General features: G+C 49.5%; 1 protein-coding gene across 2 annotated transcripts in view; it reads right to left on the bottom strand.

Moving 5' to 3' along the window:
- The window catches only part of MRAP2 (melanocortin 2 receptor accessory protein 2), a 39,218-nt gene extending 20,784 nt beyond the window's left edge, over nucleotides 1-18,434 (bottom strand). The window contains exons 1-4 of one of the 2 annotated variants that reach the window (XM_068147138.1): nucleotides 18,346-18,434; nucleotides 17,881-18,022; nucleotides 8,454-8,551; nucleotides 1,413-1,517 (exon numbers count right to left, since the gene is read on the bottom strand). The gene's annotated coding sequence lies outside the window, so the exon portion shown is untranslated. Of the gene's footprint in view, nucleotides 1-1,412; nucleotides 1,518-4,515; nucleotides 4,796-8,453; nucleotides 8,552-17,880; nucleotides 18,023-18,345 lie in introns of those variants that run through there. The other variant, XM_068147148.1, reaches the window with a different exon arrangement.
- Between the last annotated feature and the right edge of the window lie 950 nt (nucleotides 18,435-19,384).

Genomic DNA, 19,384 nt, shown 5'->3' with positions numbered 1-19,384 from the left:
TGGAATGAAGAAAATCTATGTTCACCTCCACAGAGATGCCTCCAAGCATACATAAAATATCAAAGCCAGGCTCCTCAGTTTGAGTGTATTTTTTATAGCTCCAAACTTGTAAATACCCAAGACCACCAGCCTCAGCAGTTTAGCATTAATGCTGACATGAAAATCTGTGTGAAGAACTAGCTAGACTACCAGACTCAAAGGATTACCCACACAAAGTCCAGCTGCTTATCAGTGGTACCCCTCAAAGAACTGACACAATGAAGTGGAACACACCGGTAGCAAGCGCATAGGTTATGTAGGAAGGAAGACTGCTAATCCAAGGGACTGAGACCAGATGGACAAAAGGAGTGACATGAACTTTGTGAGGATCACCAGTGCAAATGCAAAGTTTTGCATCTGAGAGGGAATAACCCCATGCAGGCTGTGAGTTGCCTCCTGGGGAACAGCTCTGCACTGAATGACCTGCAGTGAACTGCAAGCTGAACACCAGTCAGCAATATGGCAGAGAAGGCCAAGTGTGTTCTGGGCTGAATTAACTAGAGTGTAGCCAGCAGGTCAAGAGAAGTCTTTACAAAACTCTGGTTAGAGTATCTGGGGTACTGTGTCAAATGTTTATATTCCAAATAACAGAAATGCAGAGAAATGCTGGTTCCAGTCCAGTGGAAGGTCATGGAGCTGAAGCACAGGATGCATGAGAGCCTAAGAGAACTGGTGAGACCCCACCTGGAGTACTGCCTCCAGTTCTGGAGCCCCTATTACAAGAGGGATCTGGAGGTGCTGGAAGGTGTCCAGAGAAGGGCCACGAGGATGAGCAGAGGGCTGGAGCACCTCTCCTGTGAGGACAGACTGAAGGAGTTGGGGCTGTTCAGTCTGCAGAAGAGAAGGCTCCCAGGTGACCTAATTGTGGCCTTCCAGTACCTGAAGGGGGCTACAGGAAGGCTGGGGAGGGACTGCTCAGGATCTCAGGACTAGGGGGAATGGAATGAAGCTGGAGGTGGGGAGATTCAGGCTGGATGTGAGGAGGAAGTTCTTCCCCATGAGAGTGGTGAAGCCCTGGAATGTGTTGTCCAGGGAGGTGGTTGAGGCCCCGTCCCTGGAGGTGTTTAAGCCCAGGCTGGATGAGGCTCTGGCCAGCCTGATCTAGTGTGGGGTGTCCCTGCCCATGGCAGGGGGGTTGGAACTAGATGATCCTTGTGGTCCCTTCCAACCCTGACTGATACTATGAACTGGGTTTGTCCAGCCTGGAGAAGAGAAGGTTCAGGAAGACCTTAGCTCTATCTACAGTTCAGTTAGTCAGAGGGTGCAGAGATGATGGAACCTGAGTCTTCTCAGAGGTGCAGAGTAGGAGGACAAGAGGCAATGGACACAAATGGAGAAACAGGAGATAAGTTAGAGACAAGGAAAAAATTTACCTGATCTAGTAGAACACACTTTGTGCAGGAGGTTGGACCAGATGACCACCAGAGGTCCCTTCCAACCTAAATTTCTCTGGGCTCATAAACAGCTTCAACATGACCCTACAGAAGGAAAATAAAACAGGATTTATTCTCCCCCTCAGACTAACAAAAACTGCACTCCAACATGAAGCACCATTAAATTGCCTTGAGAGATATTTGTGTCACTACAATGACACTGCACCAGGGACCTGCATTGTGCAGAGGACTTTTTTTTTTACCAGAACATTAGACAGGGGTCAGAGTGGCTGGAGAGCTCCCAGACAGAGAGGGACCTGGGGGTGCTGATCGACAGCCACCTAAACATGAGCCAGCAGTGTGCCCAGGTGGCCAAGAAGGCCAATGGCATCCTGGCCTGCATTAGGAATAATGTGGCCAGCAGGAGCAGGGAACTCATTGTGCCCCTGTACTCTGCTTTGGTTAGGCCACACCTTGAGTCCTGTGTCCAGTTCTGGGCCCCTCAGTTTAAGAAGGACATCGAGACACTTGAAGGTGTCCAGAGAAGGGCAACAAGGCTGGGGAGAGGCCTTGAGCACAGCCCTGTGAGGAGAGGCTGAGGGAGCTGGGATTGTTTAGCCTGGAGTAGAGGATGCTCAGGGGTGACCTCATTGCCCTCTACAACTACCTGAAAGGTGGCTGTAGCCAGGTGGGGGTTGGTCTCTTCTCCCAGGCACCCAGCACCAGAACAAGGGGACACAGTCTCAAGCTGCGCCAGGGGAGGTTTAGACTCGAGGCGAGGAGGAAGTTCTTCACCGAGCGAGTCATTGGTCATTGGAATGTGCTGCCCAGGGAGGTGGTGGAGTCACCATCCCTGGAGGTGTTCAAGAGGAGATTGGACGTGGCACTTGGTGCCATGGTTTAGTCCTGAGGTCTGTGTTGATGGGTTGGACTCGATGATCCTCGAGGTCCTTTCCAACCTAAGTTACACTGTGATACTGTGACAGCTTTATGAACATCCAAAGAGAGCACATCTCTGCACAAAGCTGCTGCAGCAGCTGGAGTCAGGACATCCAGCTTGAACCATGTAACAGAATACTTTCTGCCAAAGCAGATTGAGCTTTGGGTAATTTTACATTCAATTAAAAACCAGCAGGGTGAGAACTCCATGCAGCTCATAAAACTACTGCAATCAGCTGCTCTGTGGAAAATGAATCTTCTCAGAATCACAAAGTCAAATCCAGATCAAATTTCATGAAGAGAAGGGCCCTAAATAGCCAAATCACTCAAAATAGCTGAAACTTCAGTCCTTCTTTAGGGCAATTACATGACTAAGGCTGTGCAAGGAAAACACACTGTTCAAATGCTAGGAGGGCCACCCATACAGAGCACAAAATCAGAGCACCAACTCACCCAGGAAAAAATGAACAGCATTTTAAATTCATAGAGAAGTTCTTCCTGCAACTGTTTTACCATGAGCAAACGCTGGCAGGAATGTCCCAGCACCATTTCAAATGAGCACTGAAGCATGCCTGCAAAAGTAAACTTCATACTCAGCTACAATCTTCAGAACCTTGCACACACACCAAAACCTGACTGGCAAGTGCTAGATCCTTTCAACCAGGGAATGGAGCTATTTTTCTGTAATCTCAAAACCAGCCCAGTTCTCACAATAAGCAAATTGCCAACAGCAAGTGGGAGAAGGGGGACAGGGAGACAAGTGACCAACTCCATTTTTCAGCCAAGAACACAGAAACACTGAATTGTTCAGACTGGAAAAGACCTCTAAACCTTCAAGCCCAACTGCTGCTCCAACACCAGCATGCCCACCAAATCATGTCATGAAGTGCCACATCTACCCTTTTCATATAATCATAGAACTGTTGACGTTGGAAGAGACCTTGGAGATCACCAAGTCCAAGATAAAGAGCTTCACCTTATCACAGTATCACAGTTGGAAGAGACCTCGAGGATCATTGAGTCCAACCTGTCACCACAGACCTCATGACTAGACCATGGCACCAAGTGCCACGTCCAATCTCCTCTTGAACACCTCCAGGGACAGTGACTCCACCACCTCCCTGGGCAGCACATTCCAATGACCAATGACTCGCTCAGTGAAGAACTTTCTCCTCACCTCCAGCCTAAACCTCCCCTGGCACAGCTTGAGACTGTGTCCTCTTGTTCTGGTGCTGGTTGCCTGGGAGAAGAGACCAACCCCCTCCTGGCTACAACCACCTTTCAGGTAGTTGTAGAGGGCAATGAGGTCACCCCTGAGCCTCCTCTTCTCCAGGCTAAACAATCCCAGCTCCCTCAGCCTCTCCTCACAGGGCTGTGCTCAAGGCCTCTCCCCAGCCTTGTTGCCCTTCTCTGGACACGTTCAAGTGTCTCGATGTCCTTCTTAAACTGAGGGGCCCAGAACTGGACATAGGACTCAAGGTGTGGCCTAACCAAAGCAGAGTACAGGGGCACAATGACTTCCCTGCTCCTGCTGGCCACACTATTCCTAATGCAGGCCAGGATGCCATTGGCCCTCTTGGCCACCTGGGCACACTGCTGGCTCATGTTCAGGCGGCTGTCAATCAGCACCCCCAGGTCCCTCCCTGTTTGGCAGCTCTCCAGCCACTCTGAGCCAGCCTGTAGCTCTGCATGGGGTTGCTGTGGCCTCCTCACCCTCCTTTAGCCACTCAAAGCTCCCAGCAAGAATAAATAACCTCAAGCACGTAGGAAGAGGAACAAATAACAGATGGTTGCAATGAACAACCAAGTTCATGGCTGAGAATGTTTCCCTCTGTCTACTGCCACCAATTTAAGGGCATGACAGAGGTCAATCTAACCTGTATTAACACTAAAGTTTCTCCTTTGCTTTCCCAGTGAGGAGGCAACCTTATTTCCTGGAATTAAGAGAGAATATCTAATTAAGCTTTAGACAGCATTTGCCTTGTTTTGAACCAACTGAAGTAACTGCTGCCTCTGGGAGAAGCAAATGGCACAGAGAAAAACCCAGGATTCCTGTCCTAGCTTGCTCCCATCTAAGCTCTGTCAGATGTCTCCTAGAAGTGTTAGTGTTTCATTTTGCGGCTGTGCCCTGCTTGTACACGGTGCTGCACAAAGTTCCTACTACCTTTTTTTGTCATCCTCAGTGTTTCACTGCTGACAGGTCTCTTGGTAAATATTAGCACACTCCTGTTGAGGGGTTGTTTTTCTCTTTTATAGCCTTCTCACATGGCATCCCCAATGTTTGCTGTCACCTCCTTGCTTTTAGAGTTACAGAAAGACCTGAACAGGAATCTGCAGGCAGAAAGTATCACAACAGAGTATGGGAACAGTCTTATTCCTCCACCTTGAGTGCAGGCAGACAGGATTAACTGGGCCATACACAACCCATTCTGTCCAAACCATTCTGTGATTCTATGCAAACTGAAGCAGGAACACTCATGCTGACCACCAGGAGTTGTCTTCTTCCAGGAGTTTGATTGCTTGCTTCCAAACCACTCCTATTACAGAGATAATTTCCACAATGACCTGGAAGCAGCCTTCCAGTGCCTGAGGGAGACCTGCAGGAGGGCTGGAGAGGGACTGGATGTGAGGAGGAAGTCTGGATGTGAGGAGGAAGTCTGGATGTGAGGAGGAAGTCTGGATGTGAGGAGGAAGTCTGGATGTGAGGAGGAAGTCTGGATGTGAGGAGGAAGTCTGGATGTGAGGAGGAAGTCTGGATGTGAGGAGGAAGTTCTTCCCCATGAGAGTGGTGAAGCCCTGGAATGGGTTGTCCAGGGAGGTGGTTGGGGCCCTGTCCCTGGAGGTGTTTAAGCCCAGGCTGGATGAGGCTCTGGCCAGCCTGATGTAGTGTGGGGTGTCCCTGCCCATGGCAGGGGGGTTGGAACTAGATGATCCTTGTGGTCCCTTCCAACCCTGACTGATACTATGATACTGATACTATGACTGTTCATGAAGGCCTGTAGTGATGGGACCAGGGGCTATGGTTTGGGGTTAGAGAGAAGTGGATTTGGATTGGACAGTAGGAACAAGGTTTTCACCATGAGGGTGCTGGAACACTGCAGTGGGTTGCACAGGGAGGTGCTTGAGGCCCCATCCCTGGGGATGTTCAGGGTTAGGCTGGACAAGGCTCTGAGCAGCCTGATCTAGTGGAGGATGTCCCTGCTCACTGCAGGGGGGTTGGACTAGATGGCCTTTGGAGGTCCCTTCCAACCCAAATCATTCTATGGTTCTGTATCTCTCTCCAAGTTTAGTCATTAGTGTCCATTTATGATTTATGGGGAGAACAGCTAACTTCTAGGAATCAAAGAAATTGTCCTGGTTTAGTCTTAGGCCAGGACTAGAAGCTCCAATGTTTCACCACTGACTACAAATATTTTAGACTCACTTTCATTGCAGAAATGCCACTCCTAGAGGAAGAGGTGCCAACTGAAACCTGGGGCACCAGCTCCCAGGCTAACCTGTGCCTCAAGCTTTGTGGGACATGTTTTGGAGAACATCTCTCTCAATCATCCAGTACAGTTAAGCATAAGCACTGTCCCAAACCAGCTTCACTTTGAAGTTTTGTCTGTACCAACAGCTCCAAAACCTCAGCCTGAAACATGCTAAAACAAACCTTTCATTCTACTTTAAAAGTCAGCTTAGCATGGTGGAACATGGACCAGCACAATGAAAGCTGTAAACATTAAGACCTTGCATCTCCTGAGGAAAAGCACAACAGGATGAGCTGACATGCTGGCTGCCTGTCAGGTGCATTTGCCAGGCTGCAGCAGGCCATGGAGGGAGGGGCTGAGGGTGCCAGAGAAGGGCTTCAGGAGATGCACTCAATGCTTTTTCTGCCAGATATGGACACGAGTGATTCATCCCACAGCTCTGAGGAATGACAAGGAGCTCCTCCTAGCTGACCCTGCAGAGTGGGGTTTGGGGTAACACAGGAGTTAAGACAAACATGAAAGCCCCTCTTTTGACTTTGATGTGTATGGATACTGCCAGCCTCAGTCTGGCTTGCTTCTTGCAGGAGCAAGTAAGTGAGCACCAGAAAGCTTTGCTTTAATCACACAAACCCTGAAGCAGGGCTGTGTTCAGTGCTGCCAGGCAGGTAATTCAGGCAGGTCAGTCTCAACAACCTTTGTCTGGAGCATTGGGTAGCTCTCTGTAGTTGAAGGATGTCAATATGTACACAAACACTCTCCACGTGGGCACAACTGCAACTCCTGGAGCTGAATTATGCCTTCATGAGAACTTGTTAGTAAGCTGTGTGCAAGTCTGAGAGGTCCCAGCTTGTCTACTGGTGATACCTGAGCAAACCACTTTTGACTGTTGGGCTATATGCACAAAAATCTACACTTTTGAACTGCAGCAGCAGCAAGGACTCAAACACTGCTGCAGTTAGACTACTTGCTTCAATCTGGACATCATCAATATATTGCATAAAGCTCACAGCCACTTACCTCTCAAAATGAGTCACTGCAAAGGCAAAACTGGACAGACATCACCTCTGAAGCACAACTTCATGGCTTACAACACAACTGGGGCCACACAGGCAAAGCTGGCTTTGTGTACATCTGAAACTGGCCTTGTGTGTAACCAGCAACAGCTACCTCTGAACCCAGCCTGCATGCACAAGGACAAATCCACGTGGACCAGTCAATGCACTGCTCACTTCTGAAGCAAAACAAACCACCAACATGGTAGACACAAGCAGCTTGGCAAATTTTTCATCAACAACTACACTGATTTGCCACATCCTTCCATTCTGCTTACTGCCATAGAGTCTAAATTCATTATAGACTTGGGAATAAATGAGAAAACTGCTGGTCCCTTACAAACTGCAGGTTGGTCTCTTACAAACTGCAGCTGATCCCAAAAGCCAGGCAGGAAAAAAACCCAAAACAGCAGCATTTCAAACTGTGAGAAGCCCTAGCACTACAGCCTCCATCAGCTAAGCAGTACTGCTAAGAGCAGTTACCAACTCAGGCTACTCCCACATCCCCCAAGTCCCAACACCAACACTCTGAACATGGGAGAAAGGGAACCATCCACCCCCACATTTCTTTTTAGAATAGAATAGAATAGAATAAACCAGATTGGAAGAGACCTTCAAGATCATTGTGTCCAACCTATCACCCAACACCACCTAATCAACTAACCCATGGCACCAAGCACCCTGTCAAGTCTCCTCCTGAACACCTCCAGTGACGGCGACTCCACCACCTCCCCAGGCAGCCCATTCCAATAGGCAATCACTCTCTCTGTGTAAAACTTCCTCCTGACCTCCAGCCTGAACTTCCCCTGGTGCAGCCTGAGACTGTGTCCTCTTGTTCTGGTGCTGGCTGCCTGGGCGAAGAGACCAACCTCTGCCTGTTTACAACCCCCCTTCAGGTAGTTGTAGAGAGCAATAAGGTCACCCCTGAGTCTCCTCCTCTCCAGGCTAAGCAGCCCCAGCTCCCTCAGTCTCTCCTCACAGGGCTGTGTTCCAAGCCCCTCACCAACTTCATTGCCCTTCTCTGGACTCGTTCCAGCAAGTCAATATCCTAAACTGAGGGGCCCAGAACTGGACACAGGACTCGAGGTGTGGCCTAACCAGTGCAGTGTACAGGGGCAGAATGACCTCCCTGCTCCTGCTGGCCACACTGTTCTTAATGCAGGCCAGGATGCCATTGGCCCTCCTGGCCACCGGGGCACACTGCAGGCTCATGTTCAGCCTACCATCAACCAGCACCCCCAGGTCTCTCTCTGCCTGGCTGCTCTCCAGGCACTCTGACCCCAGCCTGTAGCTCTGCATGGGGTTGTTGTGGCCGATGTGCAGAACCCGGCACTTGGATTCAATCTCATGCCCTTGGACTCTTTTTACTGCATTCCAAGGACTAAGAGGTGAATTCAGAGGAAAAAGTCAATGAAAAACCCCAACCATGCACAAGCTTTATTTACTCTGCACTGCATTATCTGAGAGGTAGAACAAACCCCCCTCCATCTTTCTGCAACCCTACCACACAGCTGTTGCTCTGAACAAGCTGTGACACTCCCAAGCACCAATGAGAAAGAAATCTGCAGGGAATACTTAACCAGATGCTCCTTGCTTCTTGCAAATTCTCAAGGTTCTGTAGGGGCAGGGCCTGAAATCAAATGTGTGGTCTTTTCAGGGGAATAGCCAACCTTCCCACCTGCATTAGAAGAGAGAAAAGCAAGCTATACACACACAAAAAAAAGTGACATTTACCAAGAAAAACAGAAATATACCCAAAACCTGCCTGTACAATCACCAAAAAACCAAACCAACCCCCCCACACACACATACACAAAGGAAACAAACCAACACAAATAAAACACCAAAACAAACAAAGAAACAAACCCCACAACCACAATCACAGATGCCAGCTTTGAGTGCCTAATGCTTGGGACTTTTCTTGGGGAGTAAATAAAGCACCAATGTTAACAGCAGTTGGTCCTGTTGGATGCTCACAAACAGCATCATCTGCATGAGCTGCTGCACCAAAATAGTGAGAATGACACTGGACTACTCACAAAGGGACTTTGTAACAATGGTAGGGAAAAAATGCTAGGGAGAGGAGGAGAGGGAGAGGAGGAGAGGGAGAGGAGGAGAGGGAGAGGAGGAGAGGGAGAGGAGGAGAGGGAGAGGAGGAGAGGGAGAGGAGGAGAGGGAGAGGAGGAGAGGGAGAGGAGGAGAGGGAGAGGAGGAGAGGGAGAGGAGGAGAGGGAGAGGAGGAGAGGGAGAGGAGGAGAGGGAGAGGAGGAGAGGGAGAGGAGGAGAGGGAGAGGAGGAGAGGGAGAGGAGGAGAGGGAGAGGAGGAGAGGGAGAGGAGGAGAGGGAGAGGAGGAGAGGGAGAGGAGGAGAGGGAGAGGAGGAGAGGGAGAGGAGGAGAGGGAGAGGAGGAGAGGGAGAGGAGGAGAGGGAGAGGAGGAGAGGGAGAGGAGGAGAGGGAGAGGAGGAGAGGGAGAGGAGGAGAGGGAGAGGAGGAGAGGGAGAGGAGGAGAGGGAGAGGAGGAGAGGGAGAGGAGGAGAGGGAGAGGAGGAGAGGGAGAGGAGGAGAGGGAGAGGAGGAGAGGGAGAGGAGGAGAGGGAGAGGAGGAGAGGGAGAGGAGGAGAGGGAGAGGAGGAGAGGGAGAGGAGGAGAGGGAGAGGAGGAGAGGGAGAGGAGGAGAGGGAGAGGAGGAGAGGGAGAGACCTTCAAGATCATCATATCCAACCTATCATCCAACACCACCTAATCAACTAAACCCTGGCACCAAGCTTTTTGTCTCTGCTTAGCCTGGGAAGTAAGGATGAGAGATGACAGACATCTGTGGCAAACACCCCCCTATTACACATCACATAACATACATATTTAATTACCCTTATAGCTGTGCAATGTAAACTAGACTCCAACAATAAACTACTACTACAGGAGCTCTCCATAGCATTATACACTATTTGTATGCTACTTGTATTGCTACTGTATGTACTTGGTTTAAAAGCAATGTTGTTTTGATTTTAATGTAAACTTTAGCAGGACAGAAATAGCTTGCCAAGTATTTCCTCAAGGTAATAATGATGTATGCCCACTTAGTAGTATCACAGTATCACAGTGTAACTAAGGTTGGAAGAGACCTCGAGGATCATCGAGTCCAACCTAGTTACCCCAGGAGGGACTGCCTGGAAATCAGGAGGAAACAAACATTAAATCTTTCTATACTGTGAGTTCCCAGACAACTATGTGGATCTAAAAATAGACAGAATAAATACTGTATAAGCTCACTTATAAGCCCTGTCTGAGAAGAGAGATGAATTGTACCCCAACATGGTGTCAAGAGAAGCTATGCACAGCTCTCAAGTTTTAGTCTTGCACTGACAGTAAGGGACATGGAACAGTTATTATACAGCTACTCAGACTTGCTCCCAAAACACACAGAAGCTTAACTCCAGTACCAAAAGCCAGAAAAATACCACCTCTTAAGACTGCATCATCTACAAATAAAGATATGATAGCCATAATTCCATTTCTTTCCTGCAGCTAGGGTAGAATTACACAATCAATCCATCACTTGGCTTCAACATACCGAGCTGAGCTTCAGCTGAGTTCATCAAACACTTCATTTAGGTGTTCAGGATGGCAAAACCCTATATATTACAAGAACTCACCCTTGCATCCAAATAATGCATCTCTACACAGAAACAACCCAAACAACTTGTGGGTTCACAGCATCACAGTATGGCCAAGGTGGGAAGGGACCTCGAGGATCATTAAGTCCAACCTGTCACCACAGGTATGGAAGAAAGCAGACCAAGCCTTTTCTCTCAAGCAAAAATAAATTCCATTTTTCTCAGAGAAAATGACAGGTTTACCTTTCTGAGCATTTTTTGAAGAGGAATCCTTTCAACAGCCTTTTCCCAGACATACCCAACCTGACTCTCTGCTCAGTCTGTTTCTGGACATGGGTCATGAACACAGCTGTAGATGCATCAAGACTGCGGTCAGAAGAGAGCTCTGAGTATTGCTGAGCCCATTTTCCTCTCCTCACCAAAAGTCCATCTCCTTTTAGATGTGCAAGTTTTGAAGCCAAACCAATTTGATAACTCAAGCCTTTTCAATGGTATATATAAGTACCATCATAGTATCAGTCAGGGTTGGAAGGGACCACAAGGATCATCTAGTTCCAACCCCCCTGCCATGGGCAGGGACACACCCCACACTAGAATAGGCTGGCCAGAGCCTCATCCAGCCTGGGCTTAAACACCTCCAGGGATGGGGCCTCAACCACCTCCCTGGACAACCCATTCCAGGGCTTCACCACTCTCATGGGGAAGAACTTCCTCCCCACCTCCAGCTTCATTCCATTCCCCCTAGTCCTATCACTACCTGAGATCCTGACAAGTCCCTCCCCCAGCCTTCCCTGTAGGCCCCCCTTCAGATACTGGAAGGCCACAATTAGGTCACCTGGGAGCCTTCTCTTCTCCAGCACATTCCACACTTGCCAAAAGAACACTGCCTTTCCATCAACTGCTTACAGCGACACCAATTGTAACCTTTATCATTGAATCAATAAGGTTGGAATAGACCTCAAAGATCATCAAGTCCAACCTGTTTCATAATACAAATGTTTAACTTTTCACCTTGCAATAAAGATCACAGAGGTCGCAGACTAATTTGTTACAGAAAGTCCTTAAGAGACATATCTGATAGCGAGGTAAGCAAGTCTGCAACTGGCTTGCCCTGAACACCTCTGGTTTTGAATAAACCTTTATTTAGAATAAACCAAACCAGGTTGGAAGAGACCTTCAAGATCATCACATCCAACCCATCAACCAATCCAACCCACCTAAACAACTAACCCATGGCACCAAGCACCCCATCAAGTCTCCTCCTGAACACCTCCAACGACAGTGACTCCACCACCTCCCCAGGCAGCCCATTCCAATGGGCAATCACTCTCTCTGTATAGAACTTCTTCCTAACCTCCAGCCTAAACCTCCCCTGGCACAGCCTGAGACTGTGTCCTCTTGTTCTGTACCAGCTGCCTGGGATAAGAGACCAACATCCTCCTGTCTACAACTTCCCTTCAGGTAGTTGTAGAGAGCAATAAGGTCACCCCTGAGTCTCCTCCAGGCTAAGCAACCCCAGCTCCCTCAGCCTCTCCTCATAGGGCTGTGTTCCAAGCCCCTCACCAACTTTGTTGCCCTTCTCTGGACTCGTTCCAGCAAGTCAACCTCCTTCCTAAACTGAGGGGCCCAGAACTGGACACAGGACTCCAGGTGTGGCCTAACCAGTGCTGAGTAGAGGGGGAGAATGACCTCCCTGCTCCTGCTGGCCACACTGTTCATGATGCAGGCCAGGATGCCATTGGCCCTCTTGGCTGCCTGGGCACACTGCAGGCTCATGTTCAGCCTGCCATCAACCAGTACCCCCAGGTCCCTCTCTGCCTGGCTGCTCTCCAGCCACTCTGACCCCAGCCTGTAGCTCTGCATGGGCTGCACCATTTTCCTGGATTCTCCTGGCTTAGCAAAGTAGTCTTTTTTTAACCACTATTTTAATAAATATAATCAAAAGAGGCATTTAATAACACAGAAATCTCAGTGCTGAGACAGAGATGCCTCTGGATTCCTTGTTAACACTGAAGTCTGTCAGTCCGATGCCTTATTTGGAACAGAGAGAAAGGAAAGTTTCCCTCCCTCTACACTCCTACTGCTCAGCCCACAGCAGGTCAACTGGAATGGCTCCATCAGAAAATGGGTTAGCTGTAAGAGTTGTTTTTTAAGTGTCTCTATTTGTGTTGCCACATAAGAACCCATTTTAAAAAATTGAAAAGGCAACCTCTATTGTAGAGACAGAACAAACATCATTATCCTTTTTATATATATATATATATATATATATATATACTAAAAGGTGATATTAAATTTGAAAGCAAAACAATCTCACTGTGAAGAGAATTTATGTCAATGCATGTGACCCTATGCATAGGGTTACCAGACTAGATGTATTCAAATTGGCTCACCCCGAAGTCGTGAGGGAACACTGGAAGCATAGTGCTCAGTGTAGAACAACTGAATACAAATCAGAGGCACCCAGCAGCATTTCGAACAACTACACACCCAAACTGACCACTTGTAACAGGGGTAAGGCCAAGAGAAGGAACTGCTCTTGTGTGATTGCTTCTGGGAAACTCAACAGGGATGAAATCACCTGGGCTCCCTTCGTGTCAGTTATCTGTGCCTGAAGAAACCTTTCATGAGACATTTGAAGGGTCCTGAGAAGGGCAACAAGGCTGGGGAGAGGCCTTGAGCACAGCCCTGTGAGGAGAGGCTGAGGGAGCTGGGATTATCACAGTATCACTTAGGTTGGAAAGGACCTCGAGGATCATTGAGTCCAACCTATCAACACAGACCCCATGACTAGACCATGGCACCAAGTGCCACGTCCAATCCCCTCTTGAACGCCTCCAGGGTCAATGACTCCACCACCTCCCTGGGCAGCACATTCCAATGACGAATGACCCTCTCGGTGAAGAACTTCCTCCTCACCTCGAGTCTAAACCTCCCCTGGCACAGCTTGAGACTGTGTCTCCTTGTTCTGGTGCTGGTTGCCTGGGAGAAGAGACCAACCCCTTCCTGGCTACAACCACCTTTCAGGTAGTTGTAGAGGGCAATGAGGTCACCCCTGAGCCTCCTCTTCTCCAGGCTAAACAATCCCAGCTCCCTCAGCCTCTCCTCATAGGGCTGTGCTCAAGGCCTCTCCCCAGCCTTGTTGCCCTTCTCTGCACACGTTCAAGTGTTTCGATGTCCTTCTTAAACTGAGGGGCCCAGAACTGGACACAGGACTCAAGGTGTGGCCTAACCAATGCAGAGTACAGGGGCACAATGACTTCCCTGCTCCTGCTGGCCACACTATTCCTAATGCAGGCCAGGATGCCATTGGCCCTCCTGGCCACCTGGGCACACTGCTGGCTCATATTCAGGTGGCTGTCGATCAGCACCCCCAGGTCCCTCTCTGTCTGGGAGCTCTCCAGCCACTCTGACCCCAGCCTGTAGCTCTGCATGGGATTGCCGTAGCCAAAGTGCAGCACTCGGCACTTGGACTTGTTGAATGCCATCCCATTGGATTGTTTAGCCTGGAGAAGAGGAGGCTCAGGGGTGACCTCATTGCTCTCTACAACTACCTGAAAGGTGGTTGTAGCCAGGAAGGGGTTGGTCTCTTCTCTCTAGCAACCAGCACCAGAACAAGGGGACACAGTCTCAAGCTGCGCCAGGGGAAGTTCAGGCTGGAGGTGAGGAGAAAGTTCTTCACCGAGCAAGTCGTTCGTCATTGGAATGTGCTGCTCAGGGAGGTGGTGGAGTCACCATCCCTGGAGGTGTTCAAGAGGAGACTGGACATGACACTTGGTGCCATGGTCTAGTCATGAGGTCTGTGGTGACAGGTTGGACTGGATGATCCTCGAGGTCTCTTCCAACCTTAGTGATCCTGTGATACCTCTGCCTGCTGCTGCTGCACAGGCCACCTTTACCCAACCTGCAGGGCACCATCTCAATGTGCTGGTCCCTGGGTTCAAATGAAGGGCATCTTCACAGCCCAGAAAATAGATGAGTGTGATCAGACCTCACTTCATAGTTCTGTTTGGGCTTTGCAGCAGTGGAAGAACCATCAAAGCACTGAGACTGACGAGGAGTACATTTCCTCTCTCCCATCACAAAATATGACTCTAATTTTCCTGTAATGTCCATCTGGTCTGAAGCACAGGCTGCAGCACACCTCTAATAACACCTCTTCACTTTTCCAGTGGTTCTCTCCACAGAAAGAGCTTTGTTTCTAGTCTACACTGAAGCCAGCAGACATCAAAAAAACAGATATGATAGACCATTCATTCAGAGCTACTCCCACACTTGAGTATCTCAGCGGTGGTTGGATTGTGCCATGGAGCAAAGCTCTTCATCTTACACTTTCACCCACACAGGGTCTGTAAAGCCATCACTTCTCAGCAATGCTTGAGATTTACAACCTGAAAAGTTAGTTTTGTATTACATTTCTTCAAGAACTAACAAAATAAATAAAACCCTACCTCTTTTCTTAAAGCTTCCACACCTGAATGCCAAATGTTTTCTGTACTTTGGTAGTTAGGCTACAACAGCATGCTGAAATTTTGTCTTAATCCAGTTCAGTGAGAATTTCAGTCACTGCAATGGAGCAGTTTTAGTAAAAGTCAAAGAGGTTTGGGATTCTTCAAAACAGAACATGTTTATTTGTTGTTTTTTTTTTGGGGGGGGGGTTTTCCCCTATCTTTAGGTCTAACTCTTCCCTCCAGCAGTGCTGAAGAAGGAAACACTTTATTATAGTGCCTCAATTACAAATTTCAGGTAAATCAAACAGCACACATGTTCCTGCTCTTAATCCCTGCTATGCCTCTGTGCTACACTAGGCTATAAAGGTAAATCAGGCAACAGTACACATCATCTTATTCTTAATCCCTGCTAGGTCTCTGAGCTATAAACAAGTAACCACAGACCAAGAAAATATCGTTAAAACAGGACCACAAAGGCACACTGCAGTGACTATGCAGGAAAAAGTCTGCATTTATTTGTACTAAAATTTTGCCAGATGAAGAGAGGAGGAGAGGAGGAGAGGAGGAGAGGAGGAGAGGAGGAGAGGAGGAGAGGAGGAGAGGAGGAGAGGAGGAGAGGAGGAGAGGAGGAGAGGAGGAGAGGAGGAGAGGAGGAGAGGAGGAGAGGAGGAGAGGAGGAGAGGAGGAGAGGAGGAGAGGAGGAGAGGAGGAGAGGAGGAGAGGAGGAGAGGAGGAGAGGAGGAGAGGAGGAGAGGAGGAGAGGAGGAGAGGAGGAGAGGAGGAGAGGAGGAGAGGAGGAGAGGAGGAGAGGAGGAGAGGAGGAGAGGAGGAGAGGAGGAGAGGAGGAGAGGAGGAGAGGAGGAGAGGAGGAGAGGAGGAGAGGAGGAGAGGAGGAGAGGAGGAGAGGAGGAGAGGAGGAGAGGAGGAGAGGAGGAGAGGAGGAGAGGAGGAGAGGAGGAGAGGAGGAGAGGAGGAGAGGAGGAGAGGAGGAGAGGAGGAGAAGAGGAGAAGAGAAGAGAAGAGAAGAGAACAGAGAAGAGAAGAGAAGAGAAGAGAACAGAGAAGAGAAGAGAACAGAGAAGAGAAGAGAAGAGAAGAGAAGAGAAGAGAAGAGAAGAGAAGAGAAGAGAAGAGAAGAGAAGAGAAGAGAAGAGAAGAGAAGAGAAGAGAAGAGAAGAGAAGAGAAGAGAAGAGAAGAGAAGAGAAGAGAAGAGAAGAGAAGAGAAGAGAACAGAGAAGAGAAGAGAACAGAGAAGAGAAGAGAACAGAGAAGAGAAGAGAACAGAGAAGAGAAGAGAACAGAGAAGAGAAGAGAACAGAGAAGAGAAGACGAGACCAGACCAGACCAGACCAGATTGGAAGAGACCTTCAAGATCATCGTGTCCAACCTATCATCCAACACCACCCAACCAACTAAACCATGCAACCAAGCACCCTGTCAAGTCTCCTCCTGAACACCTCCAGCGATGGTGACTCCACCACCTCCCTGGGCAGCCCATTCCAATGGGCAATCACTCTCTCTGTGTAAAACTTCCTCCTGACCTCCACCCTGAACCTCCCCTGGCACAGCCTGAGACTGTGTCCTCTTGTTCTGGTACTGGCTGCCTGGGAGAAGAGAGCAACCTCTGCTTGTCCACAACCCTCCTTCAGGTAGTTGGCTCATACTGTCAGTTCAGACTGGAAATCCAACTTAAACTGTTGAACAAGCTACAAAGCATCATCTGTGCTTCACCTTACAAACTCTTCCACCCCAAAGCATATGTGGACAGCCAGGAAAAGAAGAGGAAGTAAATTATTTTTGTCCAATTTTTACTATTCTGGACAGGGTTTCTCCTCCAAAAAAAAAACCCCAACCAAAACCACCACAATTCTTTTGCAATGGCTGGGTTTATTTTATGCATTTCTGCATCCATGGACAATTGCATTTCCCCTGGCATCTTTTCACAGATTTAGCCCTGGCAAAAAGTCATCTTCACTCTCCAACTAGGAACATAAAAAAGGAAACTGCAAATGAACAAGAAAAAACAAGCAGTATTTCTCTCTATTACCTGATTACCTCCAAGTTGAAACCAAAACATCTCTTCATTTGCACAGCAGTTTGGCAAACCCCTACCCCTCTGTATACAGCCCCTGGAGAGCTCAAATGAGAATAAAAGGACTGGAGGGAGCAACTCCAATGAGGAGAGTAGGCTAGGAATTACAAGTGTCTCATAAACAAACCAGCCTTGCTGAGCCAGGGTAAGACACTGTTGTCTCTGCTGTCTCATCCCTCTAGCAGCTTACACCTACCACAGGAGAAGCAGCACACTAATGGGGTGCCTGCATTTCCAGTCACCATTCAACACGAAGTGCTGGGTTAGGTAGATAAACCAGGATGAGCAAGGAAAACGTCAGAGAACACTGTTCAAAGGGAAGATTTGCCAGCTTCTCATTGAGGTGACTGACTACAGCAAAAAGAAGCGCAGGCAGCTCAGGAGAACGGACCTGAACTGCCTACCACACCCCTCACTATCAACAGTCTGCTGACCACAGGAAGAGACTGCTGAGAACGACTATCAAGTGAGAAAGGAAGGAGGGATGGGGGGGGGAAGAGCATGAGAACTGGCAGAAGATTAGGGAAGAGCACAAGCAATCTAAAACTGCATGGAAGAGAGACGTTCAGCACCTCCTGTTGAAAGATGGAATAAACAAACAAACACCACAATAAAAACCACCCCAAAGCTATCCAGCCTTTTTACAGGTTTGTGTTTGCTTTGGTTGGTTGGTTTTGGTTTTTTTTGTTGTTGTTATTTTCGGGGGGGAAATTTAAGTAAAAATTTTCAGCTAATTCGAATCCTTGGCAATTTGTGGAGAACACAACAAACAATTTGGGGGGGGGGGGGGAGAAGAAAATAACTCCCACGTATACCAAACAAGCTCTGTGCTTCCCAGCTCCTTTTACCTTTGCATGCTCAGCCTTCACAGCGTCGCAGGAGTCACTCCCTTACAAATTCCCACAGGTGACACAAGCTTTCTGCGGAGGCTGTTTCCCACATCACGCAAGGACCGCCGCCGCCGCCGCCGCCTCGGGCTTCTTGAAATTTCTTTTAAATGAAATTAAAATTGGACAAGTACTTCAGCCCCGGAGGCTCGCAGAAGCCGGCAGGTGTCGGTTTCGAAAGCACGCTGCCGGCCGTCAGCGCAGCCTCAACCGGCGGCACCCGGGGCAGCGGCAGCGCACCGCGCGCCCCGGACCCACCGAGAGCAGCCTCCTGCCGGCCCGCCCCGCCCAGCGCCAGCCGCCACCCGCCACAAAGGCGCTACGGCTGAGAGGAGCAGCCCGCAGCGGGCAGGGCATGGCAGACCCGACCCTCCCGCCTTCCGCTCGCTCAGCCCCGCAGCAGCGTCGTCCCCTCGCGGCGCTTACCCGCACCGGGCACGTTTGTCCGCGTCCCCGGTCGCGCTGCCAGCCTGCGGAGCGCCGCTTCAACACGGGGGAAAGCCGCAGCCCCTCACGAACGCCCTGGCCCTGCCGCCCTGGAGACGGAGCTGCGCTAAGGGGCAGCCGGCACGGAGAAAGCCGACGGGCATCGGCCGCCGACGGCGGGGAACGGCTGCCCGTCGCGCCCTCCTACCTGACCGCACAGCGCTACCGGCCGCGCACCCCCGACGCCGAGCCGAGCCGAGCCGAGCCGCACGCTGCCCGGGCACAGCCAATGCATCCGCAGCAGCCTCGGCGTCCCGGCCCGCCCGGGCGGCATGACACGGCCACGTGACGCGCCCGGGCCAATGGGCAGCGCGGGCGGGAGCGGTGCCGCGGGCGGCCGCAGATGCGGGCAGAGGAGCAGGGCGTGCAGGGCACCGTCTGGTGGATCATGTAGGACTGCTGGAGCGGGATCAGATAGTGTGTGTTGCTCAGGATATGAAATGCGCCTTCAGTACTTCCAAGAACGAAGACGCCACATCCTTCACGGCAAACTTATCCTGGTGTTTGATCACCATCAATGCAAAAAAAACCCCATTTTTCTCAGGTTTAATGGAATTTCCTGCTACTTCAGCTTGTGCCTATTGCCTCTTGTTCTGTCACTGGACACTGAGAAGAATCTCATTCCTTCTTCTTACTTCCATCAACACTTATTTATAGACATTGCTAAACACAACCTGAGCCTTCTCTAGGCTAAACAATCACAGCCTACTTAGTCTCTTCATATCTTCACCCTCTTTGTGGTTTTTAATCTTCTTCACAGTACATTAGAGGTTGGAAGGGACTTCAAAAGATAAGTCCAACCCCACTGCCAAAGCAGGATCACTTAGGGTATTCCACGCAGGAATGCATCTGGGTGGGTTTTTAAAACCTCCAGTCTCTTCATGGCAATCAAGTGCTGCAGTGAATGACATGGCTTAAAGTTTCAGTTAATACCGGGAAACAAGTCTCATACACCTACCTAACAAAGCCCCTAGCCTGC

The sequence above is a fragment of the Melanerpes formicivorus genome, unplaced genomic scaffold (assembly GCF_026170545.1).
Source record: "Melanerpes formicivorus ecotype bairdi unplaced genomic scaffold, bMelFor1.0.p_v2 SCAF_2, whole genome shotgun sequence".
NCBI classification, from domain to species: Eukaryota; Metazoa; Chordata; class Aves; order Piciformes; family Picidae; genus Melanerpes; species Melanerpes formicivorus.
The sequence above is the reverse complement of the archived record's forward strand: the minus strand, read 5'-3'. Positions and strand labels throughout refer to the sequence as shown.